Consider the following 16,110-nt stretch of genomic DNA (forward strand, 5'->3'; position numbering starts at 1 on the left):
AGTCACATTGTGTGAATTTAGCGTTCTGCTTTTCTTGTGGACCCAGCAGTGTTTATTTTAATCCTGAACAGAAACACTGTGTGATACAGGCAGTGTACCTGTTCTAATGCAAAGACAATACAATTAAATTTCAGGGTATCTACAATTTTGCAGATAGCAGTGTGATTGGAGCATTTTATAGGGGCCATCTAATGATGGAGAAGTGCTAGTTACCTTCCGTGTGAAGTTTCTTACACCTGAGGAACCAGAAACAATGTGTTCAAGTGGTTTGTCCTGGTGAAATGAACTGTCTTGTTCCCTTGCTAAAGTTTTTGACCAGGACCTACCTCAGCAATTCTGGCTGTTTTGTTTGAATGTTTTGATCAGCAATGGCTGTCTGGATTAGCTGTTCCATCCTAACAGTACATAAAGAAACTCTATGAACCAGGAGATCTAGTTACTGAATTTTGTTGCTGCACTTTTTCCTCCTTTTTTTTCCTTTATAGTGTCTAGAACTTGGATACCAGGATTGTCATCCTAGAGCACATTACACAGGATTGTGTCCCCACAGTTCTGGAATGTCTCCAGTCAGGGAGACTCCACAACATCTCTGGGCAATCTGTTCCAGTGCTCAGTCACAGTCAAGTTCTTCCTCATGTTCAGGTGGAACTTGCTGTGCATCAGTTTCTGCCCGTTGCCTCCTGTCCCATTGCTCAGCACCACTGAGCAGAGCCTGGCTCCATCCCCTTGGCACCTCCCTGCAGACACTCACAGACATGGATGGGGTCCCCTCTCAGTGCCTCTTCTTGAGGCTGAACAGGCCCAGCTCCCTCAGCCTTTCCTCAGCAGAGAGATGCTCCAGTGCCTCAATCATCCTTGTTCCCCTCCACTGGAGCCACTGCAGGAGCTCCATGTCTCTTGTCCTGAGGAGCCCAGAACTGGACACAGCACTGCAGATGTGCCTCAGCAGGGCTGGACAGAGGGGCAGGATCACCTCCCTTGACCTGCTGGCAGTGCCCCTCCTAATGCACCCCAGGATTCTACTGATGTGAGAAACAGAATCTCAGAAAGTAACTATCTACTGGTCATTCACTTCTTCATTTATGCCACACTCCTCCCTAAATGCACCCTTTAGACTCAGTGCTAGGAATGGTGCTATTTGTATTGAGTTTGGATATAATCTCAGCAGAGGGCTCACATTATTTGAGCTGTCTGATGGCTTTTCCAATTGAAGACGCCGGGACAGTTGCCATCAGAAACAGGGATATTCTTTTATTTATGTCCATTCTGGAACTAGCAATCCAAAATGGTTAGGATTAAAACTGGGCTAAGGTTAACATCTTTTCTGGAGTTAAAACACTGAATGCTGCAATACCTCTCCAAGTTAAAAGGTGACATGAGCCCGTTCCCACCTGGTCCTTATTTTCTCCTTCAGAAAGTAGTTTGTAGTAGAATCGCTGTAATGGCTCATGGCTTTCTAAGATCTGAATATCGCAGGTTACAGATGACTGGCTTCTGCGGCATTTAAGAATAATACTGTTTAGTTCTTTCTAAAATGACACCCTTAGAGGACTGTTTTCTCTCAGGCAAGTGTCAGTCTGAAATGCATGTGCTTGCCACAGGATGGCAGCAATCCGTCAGCACTGAAGCGTCGCTCAGTTCCAGCGTTGCATCTCAAGACGAAGCCCAAAGATAAGCTATTCACAGGCGATGATCAGTTTGTGAAGGTGATATGACAAGCACAGGAAAGGCTTTGTGTGCACTTACTCATTATTAATTTAGGCCGTGGTTTACAACGTTTTTTACAGTGTGATAATTTGCTTAGCAACAAAAGCTGACCTTAGGGATGAGTTCTGAATACTTTCTCATATAGCAGTTAGTATGGGAGTTCATCCTGTGGAGGGTTGAATACTGCGGGTAAGGTAAGTAATCTCTTTTTAGTGTTCCCCAGTGAGCACGTATTTCCTACCAATATCTGAGGGGTTTTCACCTTTAGGCCTGTGTTTCCTCTTCCTAAGGCCATATAAACTATGCATTACTACAGCGCGATGCCCATCTGCAATATACCTTCTTTTTCCCTGGAATTCAGGGCCTTTTTGAAGACATTCAGTGCCTGGAGCCAGTAATTACTATACAACTTCTTATAATGAGTTTGCTGTCATATCTTCTGAAACAATAAATTAATTTTATATCCATGCATCTGACCACACTTGTAGCAGTCCCTGGTTGGTTCTGTGGTCAGTGACTTGCCCCAGCACTGACTGGTAAAAGCAAGACTCTGTGAAAGCTGAGGGGGCTTTATAGCCATTAACATGTAAAGAATCTTGTGAAATTAAATTACTCTTCAAAGACCTTACTTCATGAAAGCTGATCCTTTCTGTTAGAGAATACAGTTTTAAACCTCAAAAAGTGCAGAGGCAAAATAGGATTTGTAGCCAGCAAGCTGTCTGCCCTGGCAGACAGTAAATCATGCTGCCTTCAGCCAGGGGTCCAGCACTGCGGGTGTGCACCAGAGTGCAGGGCCAGTCTCTCTCACCCCTAAGACTAGAAATTAAGAAATTACTACAAACATGAGCTGTGCTAACCCTAATGGTGCTTCTGCAGAGGTGTCTCAGTTGCTCACAGAACCGGAGCTGGCCTGTGCCTGTGCAAGCACTAGAGACTAGAAACTCCTCCAGCAGAGCATAAAGCCAGGGATGAGCAAGTCTACATGGTGGCTGATGTGAAAGGGGGTGTGAGGAAGGCAAGTGATAGGGAGAAGGCCCTGGACTTCAGAGGAGCAGACTTGGGCTCCTCCAGGCAGCTTGAGATGGGGTGCTCAGCTTCACCATGACAGAGGTAGCAAAGTAAAAGTGTAAGATGAAGGCAAATCTTAGCTTCACAATGAGAAACAAAAGGATGCTATAAATGTCAACTGTCTTGCTAATAATATTCTCATATGACTCAGTATGGAGAGCCCAGTACCAGAGAAGGCATGGAATTTTCTTAAAGCTGGTAATAGCACTCTGATAGGTAGATTTCCCTGGCTGCTTCTGCTAGTCCATGTAGAAATGCATCAGCTGCTGTTCCAGAGCAATCCAAAAAATATGTTATTTTTGTTGATCTTATTTTCTTGCACAGATGATGGAAAGTGCCCTGAAAGTCTTTGCTCAACTGTTTGATGCCATGTCCCTTTGAGGTCTGCATAGTCATTTCAGGTATTTGAAGGAATATATCCTGTGACAGTATAATACTGGGATGACACATTTTCATATCACCAGAGTCAATAATCTGAGGCTATGCTGGGAATACAACAGTACTGAGGGAAGAAAGACTTGAGCTTCTCTTTACTGCAGAACCCTTTTTCCCATGGTGTGGGAGACATACTCCTTCCAGTGTTGGCTGCATATAATGGGGGTAGATGGGGGCACATTCAAATCTAAAGTGACAAAAATCATACTCTTTGGTGATGGGTGTGAAGATGCTTAGAGTCAGAAAACAAAACAACACGTGGAAAATCCTGAGGGAGGTAGGAAAGGCACAGCTGAGATTTACCATCATTGAGAGTGTCAGGCCAGAGGCGGGATCAAGGATCTATTTAACAAAGTGTACCTCCTCCTCCCTGAGATTCTAGCAGCTCTATGTAAGGAGAGGGAGCAATTGAGCTATTGGCAATATCTGTATGATCTCACACGGCATAGAGATTTAGGTTACAGATGTAAAGATTTAGGAGGATAATTGTGAATTAGGTGTGTTCTGTCAGAGTTATCCACTTCCTGTTCCTGCAGCAGCAATGCAGGCTCCTGAGCTCATCAAGAGCATCACAAGGCATCTGATAGGACATTTCCTTCTGTTGTTTATACAGGTCAGAAGGTTTTTGTTCTTGACTAACAGCTGATTGCAGTGTTTATATTCATCCATTCTCAGTCTCCTGTTGCCATCAGTTTTCATTCCCACAAATCCCAAACAGGCTAGAAAATCTAGCGTTTCTGCAGAGAACAATCTTGGCTGCCATGCTGTGAATTACTTCCTTGGATGTTTTGCTGTGGGGAAAGAAGGAACCTCATAGAAAATGGAGACAAAACCTTCTGTGTGTGACCAGTTGCTATTGCTTTTTGAGTTTGCTCTGTCACTTGAAATTACACAGATTCAGTCTGACTTTTTCTTGCTCCAAGTGGGAGTGAATGTTTGGTAGTAGTACTGCCACAATATGGATAGCTCTACCAACTCTTCTTTCAAGTCAGGATGTTAGAGAATCAGTTCTTGTAGCCTTTTAAAGGAAACTTCCAGTAGCCTTGAGCTTTACACTTCTCCTTCTCAAGAGATACCATGTAATTGAAAGAGTTATGAGAAAGCAAATATCTCTGTTCTAGTATCAGAAAAGAACCTTAAAACTCCCCTCAGGTGCAAGCGAGGCTCAGATCACTTGCCTGAGTTGTGGCCAAGCCCTGAGACTGACAGGGATTTTTGGGTTTGCCTGGGAAAATAAAATGTTCTTTGTGAAAAACTTTGGCTTTGCACCTAATGGTGCAAAATGCCATTCAAATTTTATCCTTTATTTTTCTGGTTTGCACTGGTAAAGTGACCTGAGAACTGAGAGTGTTTAGAAAGCTCACTTCTTGTGTGTCTGTGAACAGTGATGGTCTCTGTTTTGCCTCAGCAGATACAGCCTTGGCTGACCTGCTGAAAGGATTATGAGCAAAAGTGGGCAATGTGATGAAGTGCCCAACTTCTTGACCATGTCAAGCAGCAGTTTGGATGTACTCCTCACCTCTTCTGACCTTGCTTGGTAGGATGTGCTCTTGCCCAAATAAGCAGCCCATTTGTATACACACCAGGCAAACAGCCCTGTAAAGCTGATACTGCTTCTTTTGATGTGCTGAAGACTTTGCCATTTATTTACAAGATCAAAGAGACTGTAATTTTCAGGCAAGCCACTATGAAATCCCTACTGGAGTTGACTCTTCCTGTTTCTTCTCTAAGAGGTCTTCTGCTTTCTTCCTTTCCCTAAATTCATCTCAGTGCAGAGTCCCTGCAAAGAGCATTGATGTTTTAAAACTTTCCAGGGAAAAGAGAGACAGTGTTTACTTTTCTGTAGGTCTTATGTTGTTCTGAATCTATTTCTCTTGTAGAAATGCTGCATTCATTCACACGGAAAAGCTCTTTGTAGCTCCATATGGTTTTTCAGTGAAAGTTACTGGTACTCATTACATTTTTGTCAGCCTATTAATTTCAAGTTGCAGTGTCAATACCATTTTGTTATAGAGATCAACTTAGAAATGTGAAATGCTTGGAAGCTTAACAAAAAAACAAAATAAAATTTTTGTCTTTATTTTTGTCTTGCATCAATGTTTCCCATAAGGAATGCTGGCAGCTATAGCCTGTGTACCACCATGGCATCTTGAAGACTGCTGAGGTGATGGTATCTCTGTCTTCTGTAAGACTGTTGATACCAGTCTTGTGGTGAAGACACAGACAAATAACCACTATTGCCCTTTTTTATACCTTTTTAAGAGGAGAGGCTAGGAATGTTTATTAGTAATTCTCACTTGGCATTACTATAGGCTGAGAAAGCTTTACCTGAAACCTCTTATAATCCTCACATCTGAAACTACTTCTCTGTTGCAGGTGTTGGGACTGGCATATTGCTTCAAATTTGCAGGGAGGAGCAGGTTGATGGCACACCTGCTTTTTTTTCTTTAGGAAACATTGCTGGAAACCAGTCAGCTTCAAATAAACCCAGTGAATTGAAAGAATAAATTCTGATTTTGTACAAGTCCTGGGTTTTGGAAGGGAAAGAAAATATATGAGTACTTCAGCTTCATTAAATCCTTACAGAAGGGACTGTAAAGGGAATCAGCCTTTCTCAACCCAAAAGCCCAGGAAGAGAGAGTGGGGTGGGCAGGGGTGACGAGGGGAGCTGAAGTGCTGCAACAGACACGGGCATCTGCCTGTGCTCTTGTCATCCCATCACCCCAGTTCTTTGGCAAACGTGTGTGACTGCATGCAGGCTTTATCCACCTTCAAGGTGAAACCAGGCACTCTTGCACTGGGAGTTCAAGAGGCACGAGCTGTTCCTCACAGGTGCTGGGGCTGAAGCACAGCTGGTGCTGGTGCTCAGGTGTTAGAAAGTCAGAGGAGCAGCAGTGCTGCCTCTGCTGCTCTTCCTCTGAGGTGCACTGTTTTGGAATCACCAACTGATTGTGTTTCATCTACAGGGTAGCCTATAATGTATTTATTGTGCTTCCAAAATAGTCTTAGGGAAGCCAAAGCTCTGAAATTTGACAGAGCTTTCTAGCATTAAGAAATATACATAGTTGGTGACATTTTTCACTTTCTTTCACCGGTGGTGTTGCAAATGAGCATGAGTCTTGTCTTTAGTAAATAAAAGTTTAATGGAGACAAACTTGCTTCTGTAAAATCCCACTGCTTTTATGGATGTGCAGCTCCTTCCTCTCTAATAGGGTGAGTATGTCCAATTTGGTTATAAAATATTGTCTATACACAGTTTGTTGGCAGAAATCTGTCTGCTATAAAATGCCAAATTAAATTCTGAGCCAGAATGCAGTCCCTTCACCCAACACTTGTATTCTGTGGCATAATGATGCTTCTGTTAAAACTGTTCATGTCAGGAAATAATGTCTGTGATAAAATTTGTGGGTTTTACCATATGCCCTAGATACCTGAGATTTATGCTGAATTCCTTTGGCAGTCACACTTAAGAGCCAGTAGGTACATAGTGGCAATCCAAACCTCAGTTTGCTTTTCTAGAAATTGTACTCTAAGTTCTTCCCCAAGTTTGGAAGAAAAACTGATATGGTTTGTCCAAGAATAATGGTCCCACTAACTTCCCAGAGTGTGGATGTTAGAGTCATACATCCTGTTCAACAAGGGAACAAGTGACCTTTACCATTGTGTAAGTATAAATACAATGTTTGGGTCCTTTTCATATATATATAGCAAAGTACTAGCCTGAAGTAAACTAAATCATATAAAGGAAAGAAAATTTCTGTTTTCATCTTTCTTGAGAGCTCAGACATAAAGACTTGTGAGTACTGGTATTTCAATGTATGGATCAAAGCCCAGTATAAAAGAAGAAGGTTAATAGTTATGTTAAGCAACAACGTAGGAAGTAAGGAAAAGTGTCTTGTTGTCCATAAAACTTCATAGTCTTGAATTGATTGTGGATTGTTATGTAGCTGGCAAGTGATTCTCTAAATACTTGTACTGTTTTCAAGTGACCTCCTAATAGGTTAGATGTTTTCCGAGCTCTAATCTTGTTTGTGTGAATTACATTCTTGGTATTCTGGAAATGTCCATTATCCCTGTGAGTGTGTGAGATGTGCAGGAGCATGAACTAGGTATCAGAAGAAAAACATCTTTCCTTTTCAGGATTCTGGGAGGATGCATTCTTTCCGATTTTCCACAGAAAGTTACCAGAAGTCCATAAGGGGTAAGAGTCCATAAAGAGGAGAAACCAGCATGTCTAGGACTCCTCTGATGCAGAAGTTTCCTAGACTGGTCATTGTTATGAGCCACTCCTACTACCTGCTCCCCCACCTTCTGGAATGCTAATATTAAATATTTCATAGGAGTCTACAGGATGTAGTTTGTAATAGCAACTGGCACCTGGAAAAATTGACATGGATTCAGCTGACAGAAGCATAACACCAAGTTTAGATTATTTTTATTTTCAGTGATTTCCTCCTCCTGTTGTGTATTCTCTTAATCCAGGATTAAATTCTAATTGTGGTGTAAGTCCTTGGAAAGCTCATCACTTCAAATGGAAGTTCTAGGAAGACAACATACCTGAGGTTTGAATGGGAAGTTTCAGGCTGTGAACCTTGCTACCCTGTAAGTTCTGGTTGTTTTGTGCAAGGCAAACACAAGTAACAGTAAAGAAGACAGAAGCCTCACAGGGTCTGTTCTTGGACATGATGGGAAGGGTGATGCTATGAAACCACAGTGCCCTAGGTTTTGTTCTATTTGATGCTGCCTGCACACAATCTCTGCACACAATATGAACATGCTAAGATAAAAGTCTGTTGTTTTGCTGTTTTGGATGTTGGAGCTGATCATGCTCAGTGTCATCAAAAGTGATTAAAAAGCATCATCCAAAAGGAAACCCACACTTTTTCAAAGTGGTCGGAATCAACTTGTGCATAATTTGACATAGCACAAGAACAGATGGAGTTAACCAGGAGGCTTGCTTTTTTCTATAATTTCATGTGATGGAAAAAGCTTTAGTGAAGCCAGTGCAGCTCTGTCCAGCCACTGCCTGATCTGTGTAACCTGTGGGCCCACAAATACAGATATTTCTATTGCTAGTGATACACCACAGGTTATGTACTGGCACTGCAGTATTAAGGCATGTCAGATTTGCTTTGCCTCAAATTGCCTTAGCCTGCCTGGAACTTCATTCTAGCTGGCTTAGCTGTGACAGCAGTTTATTTTAATTATCATGTTACTATTTCCTGATTTGATCATGGGATATAATCACAGTTTTTGTACAGACAAGAATAGCGAGTAATTATTTTGTGTAAAGAGAAGTATTTATTCCATCATCTTAATATTGCTATGGAAAAGAAAAAAGGCCTGGCCTGGTGATTGAGGGCTGCCTGCAACCCAAGATGCAGGGGAGAGGAGTGCAGACATAAAGAGGATAAGAGAAGAGAGCATGGGAATGTCAGTTAAGAGCTATGGACAGCTCAGCAGCACACAATTATATGTAAACCTTGGATATAGGCAAAACTGGTTTATAGGTAGCAGAGGAAAGAGATAAGAGATATAAAACATATATATATATATATTTTTTTTTTATAAAGGTCATTCAGACATAATGGGGAGTTGCAGACCAAATAAAGAGAACAAGCTGTAAAATAAGAAAGAAAATGTACCAAAAGAAGCCCCTAGCGGACTTTAGAAAGAGAAGGAAGAAATCAGTGATTTCAATATCATGCTGTTTGAACACCACCATTGTGCTCCTTCCAGGAAAAAAAAAAAAAAAAAAAAAAAAAAAAAAAAAAAAAAAAAAAAAAAAAAAAAAAGGAAAAATGATGCTTCCTGTAACCATTTCCTCCCCTGACTGAAGCCAACTGCCTGAAGACTCAAGAGAAAGAGTGGAAAGGTAAGTATAACACCAGGGAGAATGGTAGGTGCTAGGAAGTATGCATTGTATTGAATAGTTATTGTAGTTATTGAGACTTTTTCCCCATTATAGTGTTCTTTATTTATTTGCTTTTGTCTTAAATTAAATACATTTGAAAGGCTTTATGCTTCCCTTTTTCTTCCCCTGTCTTATTCCCTAATTTGCTGAATTTGCAATAGGTTGCTTAGTTCCTAGAATGCAACTTTAAAATTCTCCTGACATTAAAGTCCTGCTGATACATGAAATGGTGGAGGTTTTGTTCTGCCTTTTCTCCAGAGTTTCTTCACATGAGTCAAAGTCACAGATCATCCAATGCACCTACCCCTGTTAGTGTACTTGAGATCTTGGTAAGCAGAAAAAACCCAATACATTCTCCATTTTTGAACCAACATCTAAGAAATTAGGGATCACTTTTCATGTTTTAAAACACGTACCATTTTGAAGTTGCAGGCATATGATGTAAGCTCATAATTGGGGAAAATTGATGCTCTCACTGAGCTCCCCTCTGAACTAGAGCAGTGAAGCACTGCTGCAACAGAGAGAGTAAAAGCACCCCAATGACAAAACACCAGCCAGCCACTCTTTTGAAGTGGGTTTGTTTAAACCTGCTACTATAATGAGCTCACCAAGTATGACTGGAAGGCTTTTAAAGCCAAGTTTTACTGTAGCAGGAGCTACAGTAACATTCTTTCAATAATTAAAAAGAAAAAAAAATCAGTACAACTCATGAAGGCAGGTTAGAAATAAAAGAGCTCAAATCTTGGATTCCTCTGTGCCACAGAGGGATTCCTGCCTTTTAGCCACTCTGACAGTGGTTGCCAAGAGTGGCCCCACCTCTTATTAGGAAACTCTCTATCACTTCAGAAGCAGGACTTCCCTTGAGATTTTTCACAAAATGATTCAGCTGCCCAAAAGGTTTTAATTTCATTTACCATCACCTAACCTGCTTGGTATAAGTTGAGCTCAGAGCAGGGAGTTTAAACAATAAAAACTTCAGCTGCCTAATCTGCACAAAATATTTTTCATTCTCTTCAATCATCTTTCAACATGAAAATAGAATGTATCTGAAGAAGCGAGGTTTAATATGTCTTAACATTACCATCAATCTAAGCAGTGTTCCTTGAGAAATAGTTCATTTCAAACTGCATACTGTGGTAATAAGCACTGACTAAGCTGTTGTTTGGTTTTTTTTTTTCTGTCTGGTAGTTTTCTATATCTGACACAAGCTATAGAACACAAATCCTCAGAGAACTTAGCATTCAGGATTGATGAGAACAATAATAATGCATGAAACTGAATAGGCTAAAGTCCGCAGAAATCAAGGTAGGAGTATGGATTTTACAATATATTCATTATATGATATAACCATTTTCTTAATTAAGTTTGGCAAATAACCCAACATAGGGGAAGAAATGTGGTTCAGACATTTAACTAGAGAATACATACAGTGCAATTGTTTTCATGCTAAAATGTCACAGCAAAGGTTAATGTCCAGGTTTAAACAGGCATGTTTTGAAATATAAGTGGTCAAGCATGTTCCACATAATGATCACTCTTCAGTTTAAATATTTCAAATGTGGTTTTGTTCCACAAAATTGAACATTGGCAACAAAAGAGCAGATTCAGATCTGGTTCTTACAGGTAAGCAATTCCAAATGGCTTGCAGCAGGCACAGTCATTCCCATTTGTCCATCAACATGTTTTAAGCATTACATACTTGATCTCAGGATTTTTTTCCTTTTCATTCAATGTGTGTTAGAAAGAATCTGTGCAAATACTTTCAAGAAGTGTATTTTATTGGAGGCAGGGGAAAAATATGTGATCTGAACTTGGAAAGATCTTCTGTCAATGATATAAAGCGCATTTTCTGGCTACCTCCATGAAGTCCATAGGCATACCTGATCATTGTGTGACTGTTCATTGCAAGGCTAAGTGATATCTTGTTGAATAGAGACAGTTTTTTCATTTTGTAGTGAATATACTAATTAAAAATGTGAAGTAAAAATGAAAATAATTTATCACAAAGAATCTATGTAGGCATGTTCCAACTAACATACCATTGTATTTTCCTTGAAATCCCTCAATTATGTTTCTGTAAAATCTCAGAAAATTTTATGCCTTACAGAGACAAAACTGCATTTTCATTCCACACAACCAATTTTCTATCTGCTTATGGTTTATTTTAACCCACCCCTTGCCTCCTCCTTCTGTGGTCCCTTCCTTTAACCCATGTATAACAGATACTGTGAAAAAATAGTGCTGTGAGAATTTACACCAGCTTTCTGACATAATTACTCCTTTGGCTATTGCCCAAATCTCTCTTCTCCTCCTCAGGGAAAACAGGTGCTTGTTAGAAACATTCATCATATGTTTTCTGTCACATAAAGATTTTCATTTTTAGGATTTTTCTGTTTTTCTGTATTGGAAACAGTACACTGGATTCTAATGTAACCAGACTCAGTATGTCAGGCCAGTTAGTGCTGCTTGCCTTTTTGTTCTGGTGTATATGTCACTTTGAAAGCACTTAGAGAGGCAAATAGGGAGAATTCAAAGGCTGTTACACACTTTAGCAGCACAAATAGAAGTTACTGCTGCCTTATATCTGCTCTAAATTGGCTTTGCCTGCTACCGCAGAGACCACTGCTTGGTTTGGTGTATTCGTGATGTGAAGTGGGCTTTATTGATGCATTGTGTCTTAATCCGGTCATTTAATCTCTTTCTTTAGTCAGTGTTGCAGTGTGCATTTTGGGTTTTCTAAAATGTCTGTAATTTTTGTTAATAAGTTTCTGTAAGTGTTCATCCACCCCCACCCCAATGGCTGTCATCAACTCACATAATAGGCCCAAGCCATCCCCGATGTATGTCTGATAGCTTGGCCTAGCCCATTGTATAACTTTGTATGTTACCTGTGGACACTCTCAAGTACTTGATGGCTGTCGAAGCCAGGTGGCTCTGCCAGGCCTCGGGTATCATCCACACCCCTTTTTCCCCTACATGTCGAAGTCCAGCCCCCCTGTACCTAAATCCTTCCCCTTCATTTCCATCTGTAACGCCCATGTTGATAAGAACAAGCCAGAACTTTTGCAACCACTCACGCTTTGACCACCTGGGCCTTCGCCCTGAATAAACCCCTTCCTAAGCAACACCAAGTGTGAGTCCGCTCCATTCTTCTAAGCAAGGTCACGTCTCTGTCTGAACTCTGGACCCAAAGGATTAACTCGTTTGTATGGTGTCTGAAGAGCAGAGCTAGCCGGACAGACAAGCTCGGAAGGACCATAAGTCAGATATTCCAAGACATCAGTGGTTTCAGGGGCTTTCCTGGCTCATTTCCCTTGGGGAGCAGCTGCCCTGGGCTCTCAGGCACAGCCCCGAGCGGTGATGGCGGGACACCTCTGGCAGGGGGACCGCAGCCACCGAAGGTCCTGGAGCAGCAGCGCTGAGGTGCCCTGTGGCTGCTCCCAGCCAGGGCTTGCTCCGGAGCTGTCCCTGCACAGGTGGGTTCCTGCTGTCCCTGCAGGGACAGGTCACCGTGTGGAGGGGTGGCTGAGCTGGGGCAGTAGAGGGGCCGCGGTGTCCCCAGGCGCGCTCGCCTTGTCCGTGTCCCTTCTGCAGGCAGACCCAGCCTGCAGTCCATTGCTTTAGTGTCCTTTCATATCCGAGTCCATTTCTCACATGCCTTCCCACACTCACAGGTGTGTCAAATTTCTCTGTACCACCACAGCTTTTTGTTTTCTTGTCCTCTTATAGAACTGCCTAGAGCATATGCTGCTGTAATCCTTTCAAAGCACTTTGTGAAGATAGTGAAGGCACTCGGGGATAATCTCTGTGAAGCCACTAAATTGGTCGCCACTGAAGCACTAAGAGACATTAAACCAGGCTCCTGTAATCTGCAGAGGGAGCCTTTCTCTCGTTTGGAAGCACGGTGACCTGCAGACCCACCAAACAATCCACATCAGTTTGCAAAGCCTCTGTTCTTCACTGGAGGATGCCACTAGAGGGAGGAAGAAGAAAACTGCAAGCCTGTCAAGGTATTAATTACTCTTAGTGTGTCAAGACCGGGGTGAGGGGGAAACAATCATCAAAAAGGATGATTAACCATGGAGAGCAGTTTACTCTAGTTATTTTTTTTTTCCTTAAATACCAAAAAAAGGTTTTTTTCTCTCTTTCTTCCTTCTCACTATTATTACAAGGGATAAGGCTTGGCAAAAGACTTTCTCATTAAAATGTAAAGTCGAAGTGTCCGTGGAGCTGTGGTATTTCTATGAAGCCAGAAGAAATTCACAGCTGGGAAAAATCAAAATTCAAGTTCAGGGTATCAGGGCAAATAATATAACTTACCTTTTATTTTGGCAAAAGCAAATAATTATCATTGTTACTTATTACTATTTAAAGTGCCTGTGCCTAAAGAGGTCACATTTATGTAAATAATGCAGTTTCCTTGCATGAAAAACCCTCTCTGCTGGTTGTCCCTCTTCATAATTAATCGAAGTAGGGAGAACTAGCACTAGTGTGACCACAGATGCCAAACTCAGACTTGGAAGTCCAGGCCTGTGTCAGATGCCATGGAAAACTGCTTGTGCACAAAGATAAGTGGTTAGCAAGCATGCTCTGCCACCTCAGCCCTGCCTGTGATGTAGCAGATCTATACACCCTATGCTTGCCATGAGTGTGTGATATACTCCTTCTCCTGCCCTCCTCCCGGGGGCTCAGCTAGCTCAGTTATTAGGAGGATTTGGAGAGAATTATATCAAGGACGAGGCGAGATATCTCAGAAGAGGCCCTTTCCCCCAGGACATTTGTCCCAGACATTTATTCTTCGAGTTTCCAGGGGGGAAAGAGAGCGTACAAAGGAAGGGGAGACAATTTGTAGCCTCCCAGCTCAGAGGAGAGATAGCTGGACCACGGCCAATGGGGTCAAGGAAGGAAGTAAGGGTCATTCTAAGTGGTCAGGGAATCCAGGGGGTCAGGAGGGAGAAACCATTTCCCTAGAGAATTACAACAAATGTGGATTCCTGCAAGGTGGGAAACAACACCTGATTCTGGGATAGCAGGTCCTGGCTGCACAGCAGGAGAGACCTGCACTGTGTGAGGTTGTGTCTCATGCAGGGGGAAACTCTTGGGGGGCTTTTATCTTTCCTCTCACTAAGCTGAGGAGCCTTGCCCAGGACCCTTGGACTTGTCCCACAAATGGGCTGTTGGGTGGCTGTTTCATTTCCAGTGAGAGAGTAGAGGGGGCATGGACCAGGTTTCTGCCCAATGTAAAGGGTTACCCTTTTGTACATCTTTCACTCAATAGTTGATAAAATACATTCCAATGAAGACATAAGCTTTCATGGACAGAGATTTTGTGATGGATTCTATGCTGAGGACCTCCTCTATGACCCAAATTCCTTGTTCTGAAAGTAAGTGACATTGTCATGCTTTGTTGTGGGCCCTCTTGAGCATTTATGAATGTCCTTGGTCACTGCCTTCAGCAAGAACTCTATCTCTACCCTCCATGTGAGCAGTGATCTGATCCACTCACAGGTGAATAACTACCTAGAAATGTCTGCTGCAGCTCATTGCTGAAAATGTGTGATTGTGCACATGTTCCCTGGGAAAGCTGGTGCACATCCAGGGTTTTGCTTGGGGCCCAGGGTACTTAAATGGCAACCTCAGAGAGCAGCATCTCAACAGAGAAAGGCCACATGTGGCAGGCATGTCAGACAGCCTAGTGAGGTCAAGAGATGACTGAAGTTAGTTAGGTGGGATGGGAATATTTGGGCCAACCTGGAACTGTTCAGAAGCACAGCAGTGAAGTCCTTTGGCCTAAAGAGCCCTGCTAGGGCCATTTTTAATCACTAAACTAGTAAAGCCTGGTCACTCCACCACAGTCTGCCAAGCAGTGAGCTTTGGGAGGCTTGTCAGGCTCCAACTCCAGCTGTCTATTGATAGGTCTCACAAGGAGTCAGGAGGTGGGCTGGGAAAATCAGGCCACTCAGCTGCAGAAATGTGATCTTTAGGAGCTGCCAGACACGTCTTGCAGACTTTAGGCCAGAGAAAGAGAGAACAGCAGTTCAATGCCTGCTACAAGAGCGGGAGGCTGGGGACAAGTCGAGCCTGCGACCCTTGCAAGGCACTTTGCTGAAGCAAGTGTGTGGGTCACTGTCCTCACCTTTAGCAGGAAGGTGAGAGGCTTCCCTCTTTCATGACAACATGGCTGTGTGCCCCTCCTCACTGTAGAGGACTGCTCTCCCTTTTAATTCTTTTCACATTACCATTATTCCCCTCCCATGTGGTGATGCTTTCATAACAAACAGGGAAAGCTTGACAGGAGCAGTCAGTCTGCTCCAGGAAGGACAAGTTCAGCCTCTGGACAGGGGAGATCACAGTGAGGAGCTCTGCTTCCTTTTGCTGGGTCCCACCACTGGGCCCAGTTTGCTGCCCAGCATGAGAAAGGACAAGCCAGTGCAAGACAGGCACAGGGATTTCAGTGCCATAGGAATGTGTTCCTCACCAGGAAACTTTGCTGCTTCAGATTAATTAATTTGAGCTCAAATTTTCTAGTTATGACTACTACCTACCTGATTGGTAAGAGAGGCCATATCTTAGTTACAATCACTGATACCTCAGAGAAGACTAAAAGTATTCCTGGCTGACTCAAATCCCATGCACTTCAACAACACAAGATCTCATTTTTCAACACTATGGGATAGATCTCACATCATACTTGGAGCTTACTCCAAGACTGGAGGGTGCATAGCAGTCTAAAAAAATGATCCAAAGTACTTACTTTTTTTTTCAACCTGTACTGGAAATTACCTTACCTTCTTTTTAAATTAACAACTATCCTGCTAGAAAAGTAAGTTAATAGATTGTTTTTTCTGCTATGTTAAAGTCGTATTCTCAGGTGGTGACTCCTCCCTGTTTTGTTGGGGTTTTTTTCCACTGGGCCATTTTTTTTAATTTGTGTGAGATTTTTCCTGAATTTCATTTGAACTGATATTCTACTCATCTTCAGTGAA

The sequence above is a fragment of the Zosterops lateralis genome (genome assembly GCF_965231275.1).
Source record: "Zosterops lateralis genome assembly, chromosome: 3".
Classification (NCBI taxonomy): domain Eukaryota; kingdom Metazoa; phylum Chordata; class Aves; order Passeriformes; family Zosteropidae; genus Zosterops; species Zosterops lateralis.